The sequence below is a fragment of the Nicotiana attenuata genome, unplaced genomic scaffold, assembly GCF_001879085.1.
Source record: "Nicotiana attenuata strain UT unplaced genomic scaffold, NIATTr2, whole genome shotgun sequence".
NCBI classification, from domain to species: Eukaryota; Viridiplantae; Streptophyta; class Magnoliopsida; order Solanales; family Solanaceae; genus Nicotiana; species Nicotiana attenuata.
Genome location: NW_017670268.1, coordinates 1,053,259 through 1,074,050, shown reverse-complemented (window position 1 = coordinate 1,074,050; position 20,792 = coordinate 1,053,259).

Sequence of the window (20,792 nt, the reverse complement as noted above, 5' to 3'; positions counted from 1 at the left end):
AAAGATTTCGAAACTCAGTCGAGCAGTAGATGAAACAACTTCAGAAACTCGAATAGGTCCAAAGAAATTAGGGTTTTGAAACCAAACAAGTTCAGAGATGAGGAACAAGCAAATCACATAGCAAATAGTCTCAAAACTCGAATGAACCCCCAAATTTTAGGGTTTCTACCATCAATCGAGTATAGAGATGAAAGACAAGAGAATCAGGCAAAAATATCAACAAAGAAAATAAAATCAGAAACCTTAAGAAAGAACTAAGATTTTAACATGCACACTCCAGTAGAAGAACAACATAAAGAAACACAGTAGAACATGCTAAAGATCAGAGAAACTTCTAAATAACTTAACAAAACCCTAAATCGGAAAAGATAAAGGTTCTGAAGGTAAAGTTTTGAAAGAAACTTTGAGAAAACGTTTAAAAGCTTAGAGAAAACACAGATCTACAACGGATCTAAAAGAATCAGAAGAACCTCGAAGGTTAGGGTTTCAGAAGAACCCAGATGGTGAGAAAGGCTTGGAAGGTCATTGATCTGAGCAGGAAAAGCCAAGAGTCAGGCTTGAATAGCCATGGCTGGCCGGAACAAGGTCAAAGATGGCCGGAAACAGCCATAGAACTGAAAGCATCCGAGGTCTGGACCAAGCTTCTTCAAAGTCTGGTCTTGAAACCATAATAATCGAGCATGTAGGAGTCACAGGAGGCAGATACAGGCCTTTAATGGCTTTGGAAGCCATTGATTCAGGCGATTTTAGGGTGGTGTTAGAAGGCGGCGGCTAGGTTTGAGAGAGAGTTTGGGAGAAGGGGGATTCAAGGGCGGCTACCGGTGAGAAGTGATTAGGGTTTGGGGGGTAATGGGGAATTAAAAAGGAAAGGTTAAATGGTGGTCGTTGATCATTTTGATCAACGGCCTGGATTGAATGGGGATCCGGGCGGGTTATTTTAAAAGGGTCGTGGGTCGGGTAGATTAGGATTTGGGCTAGGTAATTGGGTTTTAGGATTGGGTCTAATTGGGGTGCCAAATCAGGCTAAAAATTGAAATGAAAATGGGCTAATATTTAAATAGCCATTTTTCCCTTGTTTATTTTATAAAAATAGTTTTAGAATAATTTTTGGAAATAAATTAAAGGTACTAAAATGATTAATAATACGTAATTATCAAATTAAAAATACTGGTGTCAAATTTCTAATTATAAACACAATTAAACCTTAAAAGAGGCTAATATTGCAATTATATGCAATTAGCTTTTAAAATACTAAATAAATTTGTAAAAAATGCGCAAAAATTATGTTAGCTATATTTTAGTGTAAATATGAGAATCCAATAAATGTATTACCAAAATGATAATTTTGGGAATAATTATTGGGTTTTTCTTGATAAAATAAGGCAATAAATTGAATTAAAATTCTTTTAAAAATTAGGAAAAATAATTAAACATTGGGACACACTTTTATATGCATACATGCTATTTTGAAGGTATTTTTTCATATTAAAAAAAATACAGGGAAAAATTGGGTATCAACAGCATGCAGCTCGAGTGCCCAACGGTTTCAACATGGCGAGTCAAACCACCAAAGGGGAAATCATGTTCACAGTAAACGTGGCCGGAACTATCTAGGAAACGATGCTCCACGTGATCGAAGGTGATATGAGGTACAATGCACTGCTCGGAAGACCTTGGATCCATAATATGAGGGTAGTACCTTCAACGGTTCATCAAGTCTTGAAATTCCCAACACCGAAATGAGTCAAAACGGTGTACGACGAACAACCAACAGCTAAAGAGATGTTTGCAATTGATGAAGTAATACCAATATCGGCACCCACATTAACAAAGTGACCAGAATCAAAGGAAAAGCAGGAAGTCAAATAGCAACCATAGTCGTCGGCCTCGACTAGATCGGAACAGCAGTATATTATCGAGGATGATAATTGTCTGATACCTCGAACCTTCATAATCCTCGATGACTCCGATGCCACAAAGTCGTCGGTCGAAGAGCTAGAATAGGTCATAGTGATCGAGCATCTGCCCGATCAAAGTATCATTGGAATTTGAACATTTAAGAGCGTTGGCTCAATTCGTGAATTGATTTGTGAAAGTATCATTGGTATTTGAACATTCATTGGTATTTGAACATTGTAGAGCGTTGGCTCAAGTTGTGAATTGATTTGTGAAAGTATCACTGGTATTTGAACATTGTAGAACGTTGGCTCAAGTTGTGAATCGAAAGCACGAAGGGTGTTGCCGTGCCAATTATATTGATCTTCATGGTGAGGATGAGAGTAAAAGCACGAAGGGTGATGCCGTGCACTTGTCCTTGATTTTCCTGATTATACTGATAATTGAGTTATCGTTTGTTCTTTATGTTTACTTACTGATTTCCTGTTGTTACTTGATTTTATTGTGCTGTTATTAATTCCCTTGCCCAAATTGCTCTCTGATTGTTGCTTGGGTGAGGAAGAGTGTAAAGCACGAAGGGTGATGCCGTGCATTGTTTTGGTGAGAGAGTGTTAAAGCACGAAGGGTGATGCCGTGCACTTGTCTTTGATTTCCTGATTTTTTTGATAACTGAGTTATGGTTTCTCTACATTTAACTGTTGGTTTTCTGCTGATACTTGTTGACCCCCGCAGCATGATTCCCCCTTCTTATCTTTAATTATGAAGTTCTGCCTTTATTTTCCGTTGTACATGATTTAACTGCATAGGTTTATTTGGTAGTCTGGTCCTAGCCTCATCACTACTTTGCCGGGGTTAGGCCAGGCACTTACCAGCACATGGGTCGGTTGTGCTGATACTACACTCTGTACTCTTTTGTGCAGATCCCGATACTGTAGTTTTTGGACCGCAGTAAGGTTGCTGCTTCCAGTTCACCAGGCGACCCGAGGTAGTCCTGCAGGCGTCCGCAGGCCTTGGCATCTCCTTCTATCCTTTCATTTTGTTTCTTTTATGTATTTCAGAGACAGCGTTGTATTTATCTTTCGGACCCTTATTTGTAGTATTCTTAGACAGTCGGTGAAATTGTGACACCAGTCCTGGGTAGTCTATGGTTAAGGAATTGTATTGGTAATATTTTAATGGTTATAATTTGTTCTTCCGCTTATTTAATTCCGCTGATTTCATAATGTTGATTCTTAACTGTTAAAGAATAAAAATGGAAAAGAGGTAAATAGATCAAATGGTTGGCTTGCCTAGCTTTCACTAGTAGGCGCCATCACGACTCCCGTGGGTGGGAAATCCGGATCGTGACAGTACGCCCCTAAAGGGAGAATGTGGAGTGACGTAATATTAAGTCAATATTAAGTGGTTCTAGTAACTATGGAGTGGTAAGGAATGAATGCGATAAAAATGAGAAAGGGATGAAATTGCACTTATTCAAAGCCTACAGATATGCTACGATTCCAGAACATTATGCTAACACGACGTCAAGGAGAGGAAGTAAGGGTTCATGCCCGAGATGTTATTGATAAATAGGAGCCAGTAGGAGACGTAAGTTAAGACAAAGAAAACAACCCAAGAAATATTACGCGGAATATTGATATGAGAATGGGCCAACGAGTAGTTAGTAGTTGATTCGGGAAGAGCCTAGTTATGGCTAGACAAGAGGATACAGCCAAATCGTGCAAGACAAACATAGTGAACCCCAACGTGGGGAATTTAGTCTTGCAGATATGACATTGTAATACTTGAGGTATATTCAAATAAGAGTTGGGAAAGTTAAAGGTACCATATGCGTGTTACGGAAATAAAAGAGGATGCCACTGGGAAGACAGTCAAAATATTAGTTCAGAAGTAAACCTACAAGCATAGGGACGTGGAGGTAGATAACTACGGATAATTATAGGCGAGGAAGGACATAAAAAATTCCGTCGGATACGATATAATAAGCTCGCAGCTTTACAAGAGTCATAAGGTCCTCCCTTAGTACTACAATGAAAGACTAGCTGAAGAAATAAGGAAGAAGGCTTCAACCTAAACATGGTAACTTGAAGGAGAAATGGTCATGTAAAAACAGTCTCACAACAACATTGTACGCACTCCATGAGAAAGTGGCACCTACCGTGGCTACTGAACGGGAAGAAAAATCAAAAGTAATATTCAAGATCATATGAAGTTGCATGAAAACTCTGGTATGCGTGGGAACTAAGATAAGCTAAGTATGCACGCAACAAGGGGGCAGGAAGACCAGGAAAAGTAATTTCTTACATTTGAAGAAAGCTGAGACGGAACAAAAGGAATTATTCGATCAATGATCCAGAGTAGTTACGTTATGAATACACTTAAGATTCCAGAATATTATCCATGCAGCATATATACTGACATTCATATAGTCGTAGAAGACTCCGGTATAAGTTAAAAGAAAGAATTGAGCCCAAGGCATAGACAAAGGATTGAATTGTTAGAAGATTGTATCATGGATATTCCATAGCGCCCATGAAAGGCTAAAGTAATAACTAATACCAGGAGCCACAGATCGAAAGATAGCTTAAGCCTACATGAAGGCTGATCAGAAGGAAGAGGAAACTAAAGAGTTACATCAACCAAATAAATCAGGAGTCTGATTATTGGACCCAGAAAATTATAGAAATCATGATTAAGAACATTGCAGAATCACTCTTAATATAAGAGGTACAAGAGAGATAATACAGTAGCCATATTCTATAACGGCTCTACGATAAACTCAGTTAGAAAAGTACCAGCCTCATAAGAAGTCAATATGAAGCTCTCATCGGATCGTGTATGCACCAAAGGTACAAGTGTTATAATAAGAGCTTCAAGTTGTGGATGTGAATTATACCTATGTGGAAGGGAGGTCATGAAAGAGATAGAAGATATGATGAGAGATTTTGAGGTAAAGGTAAACAAGGTGCGAAATACTCAAATGCAGAAGGTTGTGGACAGTTCATACTTCGGATAGAAGGCTAGAAGCGCGTGGATTCTGTATCTAGGAATGATAGCGGCAGCGTCAGTGGCATATCTTCCAGCCTATGGTTTCTAGGTACCGAGAGATCTAGCCAAGAGAGTAAAGAAAAGTTAGAGACGATGTGATGTCTCGCTTGATGTTCCAGAATAACATAATGAAATCTATGGTGCAAGCAAGTTGAAGGGAGGTTGCGAGTAGTATAAATAGATATGTATAGGTTGCAAGTTAAAGTATAGTAAAGCGACACGGTTTTATGACAGGAGTAAGGATAAGAAAGGGCGAATGAGAAGGTAACGAGAAATGGATAAGTCCTCAGGATTAAGCCCATGAAAATAAGAGAGCTAATGGTTTCTCTAAGTTATAGAAAGCTCAGCATAGCCTGAACGAACTTAAAGGAGTCTAAGACTAATAGCATTTGGGAGAGATGGAATGATGCCTTGGTAGTTAAATGAGGGTGTAATTGTGATAGATAAAGGATGACGTTTGGGCATTCGATTGGGTAATGATTTGAATAAAAGAAAAGAAAAGAAGGGATTCATGAATTGTACGGAATTAAAACACCCACGTAAGGTGAATCACATTGGGATGCTATGAAACACGGTTATAGAAGCATGGTATCGCCCCAGGTGGATCAATCTAATCATTTCAGATGTTACCCGATGAGATGTCAGCCCTAGTGTTTACGTAAGAAGTTTCAAGTTATCAGTGGTAGATTGTAGATCAATATTGAGGTGAATCAATAATGGATGGATAAAAGTTACATAGTATGAGATGAGATTAGGCCAGTCTTAAGGATAAGCAACGAGAGTAACCTAGAGTTTGGTAGCAGACCTCAGTAACGATAAATGAAAGTAAGAGTTATGGTATAGTATGACCTACCTAGATACAGTAAAGTCATACGGATGGATAAATGGATTTATGAAACAAGGTATAGCAATATTCGTAAGTTCGACAAAGTCCGAGCGAAGAACTTCAGTATACCTATAGATGCCTAGAGGGACATTTTATCAAGCTCTGTATATGTTTGCAAAGTGAGACCTAGAGATTGGCTAGAAGCTAGAGCAAAAAGGAGAGAAGAGTTGCATAGGCGTACGTATAAGGTCAGTGTCGTACAGGATGCATAATAGAAGGTAGAAACAATTACGAGATTGGAAGGATTCCTACTACAAGTCGTGGTGTGAAAAAAAAAGGCCTAAAGGGGGGAATGCCCTGGCCTCTGGAATTATTCACAGAACAGTTGCCTAGGTGGCAAGGAGAGTACTAAAGTATTCAGAAGACATAAGTTATGAAAGTGATAAGTGCATCAGTCAACATTCGAGGACGAATGTTCCAAAGGGGGGAATGATGTTACACCCCATGTTCTCGTATGTGGAAGTACGCCATAAGTAAATTGATATAAGCTCGGAAATGAGATGTTACATCCCGCATTTTCGTACGCTAAAGTTCCTTTGTAAGTTAATCGACGTAAGTTCGGGAATGAGATTATTTGGAGATTATATGCATTATGCTACTTCAAACAAGTGATGAGTGTGAGCACGTGATTTTTGCCCTATGTGAATTACTCCCATAATTTCAAAACAAAATAATTTCTTTTCATTAAATGCAGTTTTGTGAATTTTGTGGCATTTTTGTTAATTGGTTGCATTTGTCTGTGCATTTTTTATTTTTGTTCAATTAATGGAAAAAAAACTACAAAAATAGTGCATTTGCATTTAAGACCTAATTTTTTACTTTTTAGGATAATTAGTTAATTAATGTTACAAAATGAAAGAAAATCAAAAAAATAGTTCATTTCGCATTTTTTTAACTTTTAGTTTTTTGAATTTGTCATAGTTTTCTTCTAAATTAGGACTTAATTAATTTTTAAGAAAAGCGATTAGTTAGTTTTTGAATTTAAATTAGGTTTTGTTTTTTTTCTTTTTAATTTTGTTTTTAACAAAAATCTGAAAATGAAAAAAAAAGAGGAAGAAAAAGAAAAAAAAATAAAAGAAATTGACTTCTTAATATAAAGACCCCAATTGGGCCAAATCCACCCCAAGCCCAAACCTTGCACCTGAAACCCGTACAAAATACCCATATTTCCATACCAAAACCCGCCCCAGGATCGGTCCAACCCCCCCCCCCCCCCTCGACCAAACGACACCGTTGCACTTAAAAGAGATCTGAGCCGTCGAGGTTAATCCATCTAACGGCTCAGAAGTGGGGTGTCCTAAATATTTAACTGTCCTAACGCTCACCCCCTACCCCCTTCGTCTCTCATCTCCCTCATCTCCCAGAAACCCTAGAGCCCGCCGCCCCTGAAACCTCTATTATCTCCGCCGGCGGCGATGCCATAAACCACTCCGATTCACTCGAAATTAACACCACAGCTACCCCTTTGCCTCCTCATCTCAAATCCCCACCCAGTTCCCTTCGAAACCTACTCAAGCTTCTCGAATCTTCGTTTGAAATCATGAACCCTAGCACCGCCACAGTTTCTCCGGTGGCGGCGCCACCACCAAACTGCCCCAAATTCACACCCTAGGACCTCCTTCACTTCCTCTTCCCACTTCTATCACCAATTTCCTCAAAAACACCCCCAAACGGTTCAAATCTTGAATCTGAAATGTTGAGCCCTAGTCTCTGTTTTCCCTTTGCGTCTTTTTTGGGTCATGTGATGTTTGAGTGAACTCAAAACATCCGTTAGTCGACGGTTTTGTTAAGAACAGACGATTAACGGTAGTTCGAGTTCACTCTTTGGCTTGATGGATTGAGTGAGTAAGTCCAGTATCGTAAGGGATAGTACAGGTAATTCTCTTTTCTCTTTCCTTGTTTGATTTTATTTTCTGCATGATATTGTCGATTTGGCCGTACGTTTAGTCATCAGCATTTTTGAGTTTATTTCTGGTAGCTTTTAGGTTGATTCTGCTTAGTTGTTTAGGAGAATTGAAATGACGGCATGTTACTATTTAGGGTTATTAATATTGTGTCCAGTTAATCCAATTTATGCATATTAGTTTCTTGTTAGGAATTCTGAATTCTTAATAGATTCAAGTGTTCCTGTGTGTGTCATATTGATTTCAAGTTCATTGATCAATAGATGCAGATTTAGTTACAGGTTTAAAGTGAATCAGTATTTGTTTGTTTGATCTTCATTGTTTCTTTGATTCTGAATTTTGTTGTTTGTCCTAGTTGTTAATTAGTGGAAACTCTTAGGGTCTTGATTGCACAAAAGGGAAATTTCAGGGGTCTTAAGGGTCAGGTAGAGGTTGTAATAAGTAAATGGGTAAGGGTCAGTTTGGGAATTTAGGAGGAAAGGGAATCAAATTCTGTTAGGTGGAAGCTTCTAAAGGATAAGTTTGGGCTGGTTAGATAAGGGAAGGAGGGTCTCAGATTCTTTAAAGGGGTAAAAGGGGTAAAATAATCTGGATTGGGAGGGGTAAAACGGGAAATGGCCAGCTAGGTTAGAGCTACCTTAGATATGACTATATAAGGACCTCTTTCTCCTCATATTGGGCAGCTTTGAACATTCCGAAAAATCTGAAGGAAAAAGGGCTGAAAAAGATCCAAAAAAAAAAATACAAAAAAATTGCAGAAATTTCATTGTTTGATAGAATTTGAGTGTTTTTGTTTCTTTTCCTTCAACTTCTGGAAAACAATAGAGATTTTTGGGTGATAAAAATACTGGAAACAGATAAGTAGCAACTGTTCCATTAAGTCCCTGCAGTGACTTTTGATTCTGAAAATTTCTGAAGTCGATAGTTATTTCTGAAATTAGAAATGGATTGATATTGGGTTTTCTGAAAGTTTTTGGTTCAAGCTGGTTGAGTATTACAATTTTGTTGGGTTTGGAGCTGAATTCCCTGTTCTAAATTGCTGAATCTGGGTTCATTTCTGTTGTTGCTCTGCTGATTCCCCACTTTTCTTTTCCTGTTCTAATTTCCAGGTATGTTTCAGTCCTCTATGGGTGTCACTTGATGTATAAACTGAAGCATGAGTTGAGGAGGGTATAAAATATGAAGTCATTTGTGAACTTGACCTCTTGTTCTTTCAATTTCATGATCACTATGTAACTTTGGAATTTTGACTAGTGTATCTGTCGAAGAATGGTTGTTATTGAAAATTAGATAACGTTAGTTAGCATATTGGCTCCTGTTGATTTCGTTGTTGAGTCAGCACTTGTTATTGTTTCAGAGTTTGGCTTGTAATCATGAGGTGATTTATATTATTAACTTGCTGTCACATGATTCAATAGGGTCGTAACTGTCATGCCTATGGTTGTGGACTGTGATGAAACAACTTTGTTATGACCAGAAGTAGAAGATTTACATGTTATTTCTTATCCTAGGATCATTTGGAATAATAATTCAAAGCAAATATATGAATTGTAAAGAAGCGATTGTTAATCTGCGGTGGATTGTTTTCGATCTATGAATGAAGTAAGCATGTGATTAATCAAATGGATAGCTTATTCTATTGTAATCCTAGTAACTTAATGGTTTTGCAAAAAAATATAAAATCCTTTTTATTCTTTTGGTTACATTCACGTTTCAGTTCTATTTCTTTCTTTAGCTAATGTTCCTTCTTCGTTTGCTCAATTAAACCAGTAGTGTTATCCTATTGATTACATTTTATATCTTGGAGCCTTGTTGTCATATGGGTTTGATCCGCGACCCCCTTGACGCTTGACTCAATCGAGCTTTGTCTGGATTGGGGCCCATTTCGAGCCCCAAGTTTGGCAATGATTTATTTTGGTGTGATTCACGTATGGCATGCGTTTATCGTTGGGCTGCTTTCAGCCATTGTGGAGATTCGACAAGCGGTGGGCCTGTCACTAGGCCTGGAAGCCTTTGAGTAAGTAACGAGTTCGAATTTAGGTGAAGTAGTCACATTTCCCTTAAGTCTGATTTCAACTGGTATCTCTTTATGGGGTGTGAGCTATACTAAATAAGACGTAGTCTATGGCCCTCCGAGCTTTTAGCTTAAAAACCCCTTAAAAATAGAATTGAGGTGCGCCGCGCCAAATGAAATCCCAAATGTGTGGCCCTCGCTTAATTGTTTCTTTTAAAATTCTTAGACTTCGAGGCAATGCCATTTAGCAAATTTTCCATGGCCCTCGCAAAGTTAACAATGCGTAGTTGCTTTTAGGCGCGTTATTTAATAATCTACTTTCCTAAACTCGGGTGCACATTTATGTGACCCAAATCCAAATCTCAACGTTAGATAAAATGTGTTATGGGCCACCGGTGCATTTATGTGACGTGGTTCGAGACATATTTTAAATAGCGTTGCAATCCTCCTTTAATTAACTAATAAAGCGGTTAAAGTTAAAATGCACATAGGTTTGAATATGTATTAAATTCGCGAAGGTGAGAAGGTAAGCAAATCGAAGAAAATGAATTTCATCGAAGTTTGACATTTTGGGATAAAATACGGTCCGAGCTATAATACCCTATATTTATGGACTAGTGCCATACAAGGTACCACATGACCATGATAGTATGACATATAAAGTGTGTTAAAAGTGAGTAGTATTTTAAGTAATTTGAGATAACTCCTAATTATGTGGATAATTGGGTAATTATAAATTTTTAGTGGGAGACTAACTAAGTAATTAAGCTAATTAAATAATTAAGATTATGAATAAAGCTTAAGGTGTCCCTAATGTGGCAGCAAATTAGGTGGGAATTAAAACTCAAATGGGTGACTCTTACACTATGTAGCTAGGTGGCACAATTAATAAGATTTGTGGCCAAGTCATCACCCACTTTGATAAAAACAATTAAGGAAGATGTATAAGCTTGCTAAGCTTATGGATGGAATTCACAAAAGCCATAATCTCAACGTGATGACTTCAGCAAATATCATTCAAGGTTATGATTAAATTCACAAAGAGATCATATGGAATTTTCTACGAAAATTCATAAAAAACTACTTAGCAACGTGAGAATTTGTGATTCGAAGAGAGCGCGGTGCAATCTTGCTCAAGAATATCATACGGACTTTACCCTACTTCAATCTGCCGTTATGTGTTCTTCGCAAAAGAAGTGTTAGAGGGATTGTCAAGAGAATCGGCTCAAGTATGTTAAGGATAAACCTTTCCTTCATTTTGGCATGATCCAGTAAATACATGTTTGATAACGAGACATAAAGAGAAGTTCATACTCCCGAATTTATATACATTATCCTAGTCTCATAAGTTACAATATTCTCTCTTATCGGAACTTTATATTCGATTGAGTATTATCTTCTTCCAGTCAAGAGAGCAGAGGGTCTATATATTATATATACAGTATTACAGTATTTTCACTACCATCGAGCTATAATCGGTGGGCAGGCCCCTATTGGGAAACCTCTAATCAGATGGTAAGTTATATACCGAGCCTACTGTGGCCGAGCGCCTATGAGCGAGCCTAGAATGGCCGAGATACAGATCCTAGTATGCCCGAGCGCCTATGAGCGAGCCTGCTATGATAGAGCAGTTATATATACCGACCCTTATAGGGCCAGACAACTATTTTAGGTACTATATTGAGAGAGTAGAGCCGGTATCAGCAGGTAGGCATATCTTCAGATTATCTTTGACTCCCAGTTACTTTCAGTTAATATATTATCAGTTCAGTTTCAACTTTCAGTAATTTTGTTTCCTTACATACTCAGTACATTATTTCGTATTAACGTCCCTTTTTCTGGAGATGCTGCATTTCATGCGTGCAGGTTCAGACAGACAAAAGGGTAAACCTCGTTAGTAGGTGTTGCCTGAGTTCAGCTTTATCGGTAAGCTCCACTTTCTTCGGAGTTGCCGGGTCTAGAGTTTTATGTACATCTTGTATATATATGTTATGGGTAGGTCGGGGTTCTGTTCCGATCACACTACATCCATCAGTAGAGGCTTGTAGACATATCCTATCAGTTAGTGCAGTTTGTTGGGCTTGTAGGCCTTGTATGTATATTTTGTGGGTTGTCAGCTGAAGTAGTTATGACAGCCTTGTCGGCTCAGCTTTATATTGATGTTTGATCAGCATTTGCAAATTGTCTTGCAATGTGGCCCATGGCCAAGGTATGACATTATATGTTCAGAGTCCCTTAGTCGCAAGTCGGTACGCAAAGATAGGTAGCGCACTAGGTGCCGGTCTCGCCCCCTAGGTTCGGGGTGTGACAATACAATTAGACAATCTATCCAAACCCATAAGTTAACCAACAATGAGGCCGAGTATGAGGCCATGATTGCAGGTCTCGAGCTTGCTAAAAGTTTGGGAGCAGAGGTTATCGAGGCCAAGTGTGATTCCCAACTCGTGGTTAACCAAGTCAACAAAACCTTCAAGGTTATGCAGAGGTACTTGGACAAATTGTAGGTAACCTTACACCGGTTCAAAGAATGGACCCTACAACATGTACCTCGAGAGAAGAACGGTGAGGCCGATGCCCTCGCAAACTTGGGATCATCAGTCGAAGATGATGAAATTAGCTCGGGGACTATCGTACAACTTTCAAAGTCGGTGGTCGAAAAGGCCACCCTGAAATAAACTCCACAAGCCTAACTTGGGATTGGAGGAACAAATATATTGATTATCTGAAGAATGGGAAACTTCTGTCGGACCCTAAGGTACCAAGGACTCTGTGAACGAAAGCCGCACGATTCACATTGGCCAAAGATGGAACATTGTACAGAAGGATGTTTGATGGTTCGTTGTCAATATGCTTGGGTCCGGGAGACACCGATTATGTCCTACGAGAAATTCACGAGGGCACAAGCGGGAACCATCCCGGTGCCGACTGCCGAATCATTGGTTCACAAAGTCATCAGAGAAAGGTATTATTGGGAAAGTATTGTCACGACCCCAACCCCGGTCGTGATGGCGCCCAACACACTGCTAGGCAAGCCCGACCAATTTAATAACCTTAACCATTTTTATCCAGTTCATGAATTAATTAACACAGATAAAATACTAAGCCATAATACTGAAATTCGGAAATAGAGTTAAAACATGCGGAAATCTCAAATATCAATACTTCTACACATCCCGAAGAATCCGGTGTCACGAGTCTGAGCCTCTAATACATGAGTATCAACCTACTACATATCGTTCTCTAGAAATGCGGAAATAAAGCAATAAGATAGAAGGAAGATCAGGACTGCGGACGTCAAATGCAACTACCTTGATATTCCCGGATAAGCTGCTAGGCAGAGAAATCCTCACACAGCCTCAGATGTACCTGGATCTGCACGCAAGGTGCAGGGAGTAATGTGAGTACCCGGACCCAGTGAGTAATAAACATAAATAAAGACTGGGAATAAGACATCCTGAATAGGCACAAAGTAATTCTATAAATACAGCAACTTACCAAGTAGTATAAAATCAGTAAATCAATGAAAACAATTATGGAAATACCACAACAGATAAATAAGTAAATGACAATCAATTATGCAATGCAACACATAAATCGGTACTCTCCAATACCCGCTGCAGCGTGCAGCCCGCTCCTTTTATTTATCATCGACGGCGCTCACTGGGGGTGTGCAGACTCCGGGAGGGGCCCCTTACGGCCCAAGCGCAATAATAAGTCATCTCGTGGCATCAACTAGGCCCTCGGCCTCATATCAATATCAATACAATACTGCTGCGGCGCGCAGCCCGATCCCAAACTCAGTCCAAAATCACATAAGCCCCTCGGGCACAATAATATAGAAATATTCAGCCCAAACTTCATTAAAAATATTAATTAAGTTTCAAGTTTAAGAAAAGGTGGCTGAGTTTGCAAAACAGTATTAAATACTAGGACTGAGTTCAATGATATGTAAAAATGGTAAGGAACCAGTAATAACAATCCCTGAAGGATTCAATCAATTGGCACGAAGCCCAAATATAGCAATCAGCTCAATTAAAATGATAATAAGTGAATTTCAGTCAAATACGCAGTATATTCATCTATCGGGACGGACCAAGTCACAATCCCCAATGGTGCTCTACCCCACGCTCGCTACCCGGCGTGCAAGTCACCTCAATATAGCACTACGATGTGCAAATATGGGGTTCCAAACCCTCAGAACATCATTTACATCTATTACTCACCTCAAGCCGGCCAAAATCCTAGCTCGCTATGACCTTGCCTCTCAAATCGACCTCCTCGTGTGTCGAATCTGATCAAAACCACAATGAATACATCACAATATACCACTGGAACAATACCCAATCGAAAACAATCGAAAAATAGCAAAAATCTCGAAATTAGCAAAACCCGAGCCCCGGGCCCACTTCTCGAAAATCAGAAAATTTAACATCAACGGACTCCTTATCTCGCCACGAGTCTATACATATAAAGATTACGAAATCGGAGTCCAAATGACTCTTCAAATCCCCTTTTTTAACTCTCTTAAGTTTCAAGCCCTAATCCACCATTTTTACCCATTATTTTCTTGAGTTTTCAGCTCTAATCCATGTAATAACACCATGAAATCGTGTTTTGAGTTCAAGGATCCATACCTTATCGAAACACCTTGAAATCTCTCTTCAAAATCGCTCCCAATTCTCCAAGTCCGAGTTAAAAATATGAAACCCCTTCAAAATTCGCGAAGATGAAATTAAATAGCACTGCCCAGTCATTTTCGCATATGCCGCTCCATGGCCGTATCTGCGGCTCCCGCTTTTGCGGTCAATGCACCGCTTCTGCGGATGAACATCCGCTCCTGCGCCTTCTGCTTCTGTGGATGATTTCTCGCATCTGCGAATCCCCCATAAAAGCTCAAATACCGCATCTGCGGTCCTCCTGTCGCATCTGCGACTCCGCAGATGCGGTCACCAATTCCGCACCTGCGGTCCCTGCCGCTTCTGCGGCTCTCCTCTCGCCTCTGCGGTCCCAATTCCACAGAAGCAAAAATACCAGAAGCAGCTGCAATTTTCTTAAGTTCACAAACCAAAACTTCCCGTTAACCATCCGAAATAACCCCGAGGCCCCCGAGACCTCAACCAAAAGCACCAACACCTTCTATAACATCATTCAAACTTGTTTCAATCATAAAAATACCTCAAACAACAGTAAAACCACCATTTCTCATTGAATTCAAGCCTAAGTTCTTTAAAAACTTCCGAAATACGCATTCGATCAAAAACCCAACCAAATCCCCTCCGAATGACCTGAAATTTTGCACACACATCCCAAATCACATAACAAAGCTACAGCAACTCTCGGAATTCCATTCCGACCCTTGGATCAAAATCTCACCTATCAACCGGAATTCGCCAAAATACTAACTTCGCCAATTCAAGACTAATTCTACACCGGACCTCCAAAATCACTTCCGGTCACACTCCTAAGTCACAAATCATCCGCCGAAGCTAACTGAATCATCGAAATTCACATCCGAGCCCTCTAACACATAAGTCAACATCCTGTTGACTTTTCCAAAACAAGTCTTCCTTAAAGAGACTAAGTGTCTCATTTCCTTCTAAAACCAATCCAAATCAACTCGTTCACACAAGGCTCTTATAATGAAGCATAAAGAAGCAGAAAATGGGGAAAACGGGGCGGTAACTCACGTGACGACGGGTCGGGTCATCACAAGTATGGTAAAAGATACTAAGGATTTCGTTCGAAAATGCGACAAATGCCAAAGACATGCACCAATGATTCATCAACCCAGGGAGCAGCTTCATTCAGTCTTATCCCCATGGTCGTTCATAAAATAGGGAATGGATGTCGTCGACTCTCTGCCATTGGCCCCAGGTAAAGCTATGTTCATTTTATTTATGACTGGCTATTTCTCTAAATGGGTTGAAGCACAGGCTTTCGAGAAAGTTAGAGAGAAAGAAGTTATAGACTTCATATGAGATCACATCGTATGCCAATTCGGGATACCCGCCGAGATAGTGTGCGACAATGGAAAACAATTTATCGGCAGCAAAATAACGAAGTTCCTCGAAGATCATATAATAAAAAGCATATTATCTACACCGTATCATCCTAGCGGGAACAGACAGGCTGAATCAACGAACAAGACCATCATTCAAAACCTAAGGAAAATGTTGAACGATGCTAAGGGGAAATAGAAAGAAATTTTGCCCAAAGTCCTTTGGGCATATCAGACAACGACAAAATCCAGTACGGGGGCAACGCCGTTCTCCTTAGTATACGACGCCGATGTTCTGACCCCGGTTGAATTCGGGGAACCAAGCATCAGGTTTCGATACACAACGAAAGATTCAAATCACGAGGCTATGAACACAAGCCTCGAATTGCTAGACGAAAAACAGGAAGCCGCCCTCGTTCAAATGGCCGCCCAGAAATAGCGAATCGAAAGATATTATAATCGAAGAGCCAATCTTTGACACTTCAAAATAGGGGACTTAGTTCTGAGAAAAGTCACCTTCAACAGTCGAGATCCAAACGAGGGGAAACTCGACCCAAACTTGGAAGGACCATATCAGGTCCTCAGTGTCATCGGAAAGGGATCTTACAAGCTTGGCACGATGAACGGCGAACAACTACCAAATAATTGGAACATATCACTCCTCAAACGATACTATTGCTAAGGTATGACTCTCTGCCTTTTTCGTTTATATTCGATACTAACTTATTACAGGTGTTCGATCAAAGATATCGGGGAATTCTTCAACACGAAGACCTTAGGTTTTAAAGCACGTGTTGCACTCTTTTTCCCTTAGATCGGTTTTTGTTCCAAATAGGTTTTTTTGGCAAGGTTTTTAACGAGGCAATAATTATCTGTGCTACCTGGGGACAATTCAACAGTATCCGAGGCTTCTTTACAATCAACCTCGAATACTGGGGGGAGGGGAGGGGCATCACCCTCGGATGTTATGTTTTCAAGGAAGATGCTTCGTGTCAACAGGGTCTCGATAGGAAAATTTTATAAAGGGCCAAACGGTCAAATGAACCGTGCCCATGTAGATTTCCCGAGCCCTAATGACAACACATGTACGCATGAATGATCTATTAAAAGAAGTACTTTTTTCTTATCAGATGTTCCATGACTTAGTGATATTTCTACTTTACAATTTCATACTTACGATATATTACGGAAACCGGCTCAAGAGCCAATCGCAACTAAAGTTTGAGCAATAAACCCCGTACTCGGGGACTGCCATCCGAAAATCGACATGCTCGAATTATTAAACTTCGAAATCTTAAGACCTTAAAAAGGCAATCCTTGATTTTATAGGCCACGGCCACCCCACTCGGGGACTAATGCTTCGAACAAGTTTGAAGTATAATCAAGAAACAAGCCCAATGGGCAAACAACAAGTTAAAGGCTACGGGCAACCTAACACGGTTCGGAGATGTCCGAATTCCGTAATCAAACAGGCCTTCAAATATTTTCATAAAACCGGTTAAAAAAGGGCTACCCTCAGCAAATTTACATAGGGTTTCGATAAACATGAATCCTCGAAAACCTTAAGAGGTACCAAATTGTTCGGACTTTCGAACAAACTTATGCTAAGGCATAACAAAGTTTTTCGATAACACTGAATCCTAATGGGTACAGATTTGTCTCATGCTAAGGCATAACAAATTTTTATATGATTTAACTTTTTAAGCCGAAAAAAAGAAAAAACCACTCTTTTAAGACCGCATCGGCCTAATTAAGAGCCTAAGGCCGTTTTATTTTTGAGTTCGAAAAGTCATCCTCACTCAACTAAAACCTAAGGGCCATTACATTATTGAGTTCAAGGATCCACCCTCAACCGAAACCTAAGGGTTTTCTCTACTCCGAGTTCGAGCAAGTACTCACTCGATTATAGAGACTATACCAATCTGATTTCGACAATTTTTTTGCAAGACAACGAAGTGAGTCAAAATTCTCACAAGATCTAAAGTATATAAGAATTATCATAAGGCAAAGGAAACAGAGTTCTCACAATTCACAAAACAGAAATCAGAGACAAATCAGATCTTTCATATATGCAAAAATATTTACAAAGACCACTCAGGGTCTTACACAAAAAATCCAAAAAGTGCATAATCTTCCCCGAGAGCCTCATCTTCATATCTCCACTCTCGGATCCACTCGATCTCCTGGAACCATCATCATCAGAGAGTTATTCTTTGGCTTTGGCCTCTAGCACTTTCGCGTTCTCGATATCGGCAGTAAGGTCAAAACCACGAGCATAAATCTCTTCGAGAGTCTCTCTCCGAGACTGGCATTTGGCATGCTCAGCAACGCAGAATGATCAGACCTGAGCTACATCGGAAATTTCCTTTGCTCGAGCATGAGCGGCTTCAGCATCAGCTCGGTAAACAGCCACGACCGCCTCCGCGTCAGCCTTTACTCTTTCTACCTCAGATGTGGCCTTTGCAAGCTCAGCGGCCAAACGAGTCTCGAGTTCTTCAATCTTCTTGGCTTGGGACAAGCTCTCCTCCTTCATGCTTTGGAGTTGACACTCAGCCGAAGATAGCTAGGCTCGAGCAGTATCTTTCTCTGAGGCGAGGCGATCCATGTTCTGCTCCCACCCCAAAGTCTCTGCCTCTTTCATCTTAGCCTCCTCGCGAAGCTGCTAGATATTTTCGGCCTTCTGCTGAACCTGCAGGATCAAGGTACTAGTCACCATCCCCGAATTAACACACCAAACTTCTAAGAAAATTCTTCATTACCTGTTCGATTAAGTTAGTCTGCTCTTTGTGAGCTTTGGCCAGTTCGGCTCGCAGGTCCTAGATCTCCTCCTCTTTTTGCCCATTGAAGAGTTTGAGGGCATCTCTATCCTCCGTGAGCCTCTTGATATCGGCCTCACATCGGTTCATCTCAGCTCGGGATTTGGAAAACGCTTCCCGATGAAGCGTCATGGCCTATGGAGAAAGGAAGGAAATCAGGCAAAAGGAAATAAAGGCAAACGTAAAACTAATAACGGGGCTGAAGTCTACCTGGTTCGGGAGTCGCTGAGCCTCATCAAAAATGATCGATGCATCCAGATCATAAACATCATCGACCCCCGTGAAGCAGCCACTGAATAAGTCATCCCCTTTGTGGGTCGTTCCCACTCAGGGGTCTCCATAGCCTCGGCCTTCTGAAATTGCCCTTCAGAAAATATGGGGAGGGGCGGCGAATCATCAATGTTGATTGCCCCAAGCAAGACACTTGGGGCGCTCTCTCTTTTTCGGAGGGCCTCGGAACCGGACCCTTCAAGCACACCCGTCGATTGTTCGTCGCGGCGGACAGGCACACTCGCCGATTGTTCGTCACGGCGAGAGAAATCTTCAGCCTCCGATGACTCGAGGACTTTGCTCGGACCAATTTTCTAAGATCTCCTCAGTCCGAAGATGAGCCTTCTCAACCATCACCGGCTTAGCTACCTTTGAAACCTCGGAGCTCCTCTTTCGAGCACCCAGCTCATAGTCTGCATCTTCTTTTTCTTCTCCCTCTTCTCGTAACTTTTGAACTACATCCACAGGCAGGGCGGCGGTATCTTTCTTCGACCTACGAGCTGTGCTTTTCTTAGGCTTTGGAGTATCGGAAGGCGAAACCCATTTCCTCTTCTTATCCTTGGCGGGTTTCGGAGCCTCCTCCTCTTCCCGGGGTGGGGGCGGCCTCATGATAGCATTATCCCCGAGACATGTATGAAAGAAAACTAGGTAGGAATAAAAAAGAAACATTTCAGAGAAGAACGTCAAACACATAAAAAGAGACTTACCATGATTTTTGGCCTCCCAGCGGCCCTTTGCCAAATCACGCCACGAGCGCTCGGCGTATGAAGTGGTCGAGGCTAGTTTCCAAACCCAGCCTTCAAGGTTCGGAATTGCACCAGGCACCCAAGCGACCGCTGCATCGAAGGAAGAAACATCAATGAGAAAAAAGCAAAAGAAACAAAACAGTAAATGGAAGTCAAGGGCGGAGTTTGTGCTTACGCTTCATGTTCCATTCTTCAGGGAATGGCATCTTCCCAGTCGGCATTATGTCGGAAGTCTTCAATCGGACAAACCGACCCATCCATCCTTGTCCTCGTCAATGCTCGAGAACAGCACTTTGGCGGCCCGATGCTGAAGCCTTATTAACCCGCCTCGATAAAGATGGGGGTTGTACAATCTGATGAGATGGTCGAGGGTAAAAGACATCCATTCGACCTTCCTCACGAAAAATTGAAGCAAAATAACGATACGCCATAAAAAAGGATGAATCTGACCTAGGGTTATTCGGTACTGCGGTAGAAGTCGAGGATAACCGGAACGACGGGACCCAGCGTAAAAGGGTAAGTGTAAACACTTAAGAATCCTTCTACGTAAGCAGTGATGTCCTCTTCAGGGGTTGGAATCACCACCTCCTTGTTTTCCCAATGGCAATCTATTTTTACCTGCTCAAGATCGCCCTCAGTTATCGAGCATATGTATCTCGAAATTAGCTCACATCGGCTAGGTACCGACGAGGGTTTCTCAACTTTAAAGTCAGAAGTAAGATTGCATGACCCAGGAACACACTCTTCGATGCGTGGCTCCACCAGCGTTTTATCGCCGGCCGGCCGCGATGAAGAGGCTTTTTCCTTTTGAGGAACAGTTTCAATGTTTTCACCTTTTTTATACGAGTTCAGAGAAAGAAGAAGATAAGAGTTGTTGATTGAGGAGAAGGTCGGCAAACGGGATTTGAAGAATTGAAAAAATTGAAGGGAGAAGAAGTGCTGTGAAGATTAGAAGAGATTTTGGAAGTAAAGTTTCAGAAAATTATGAAGATGATCTATTTATAATATTTGATATGACGGTTCAATGGCATTAGTGGCCGACCATCAATTGGCACTAATTAATGATCTTGAGAACTGTGCAGACGCGACGCTTCAGTCGCCTCCGTCGCTTACGTCACGAGGGGGACGTCATGATTGGTCGTGGTACATAATCGAAGGCTCAGTTCGTTTCCTCTCATTACACTCCAAGAAACGAGGGGACTATCAGTATACGC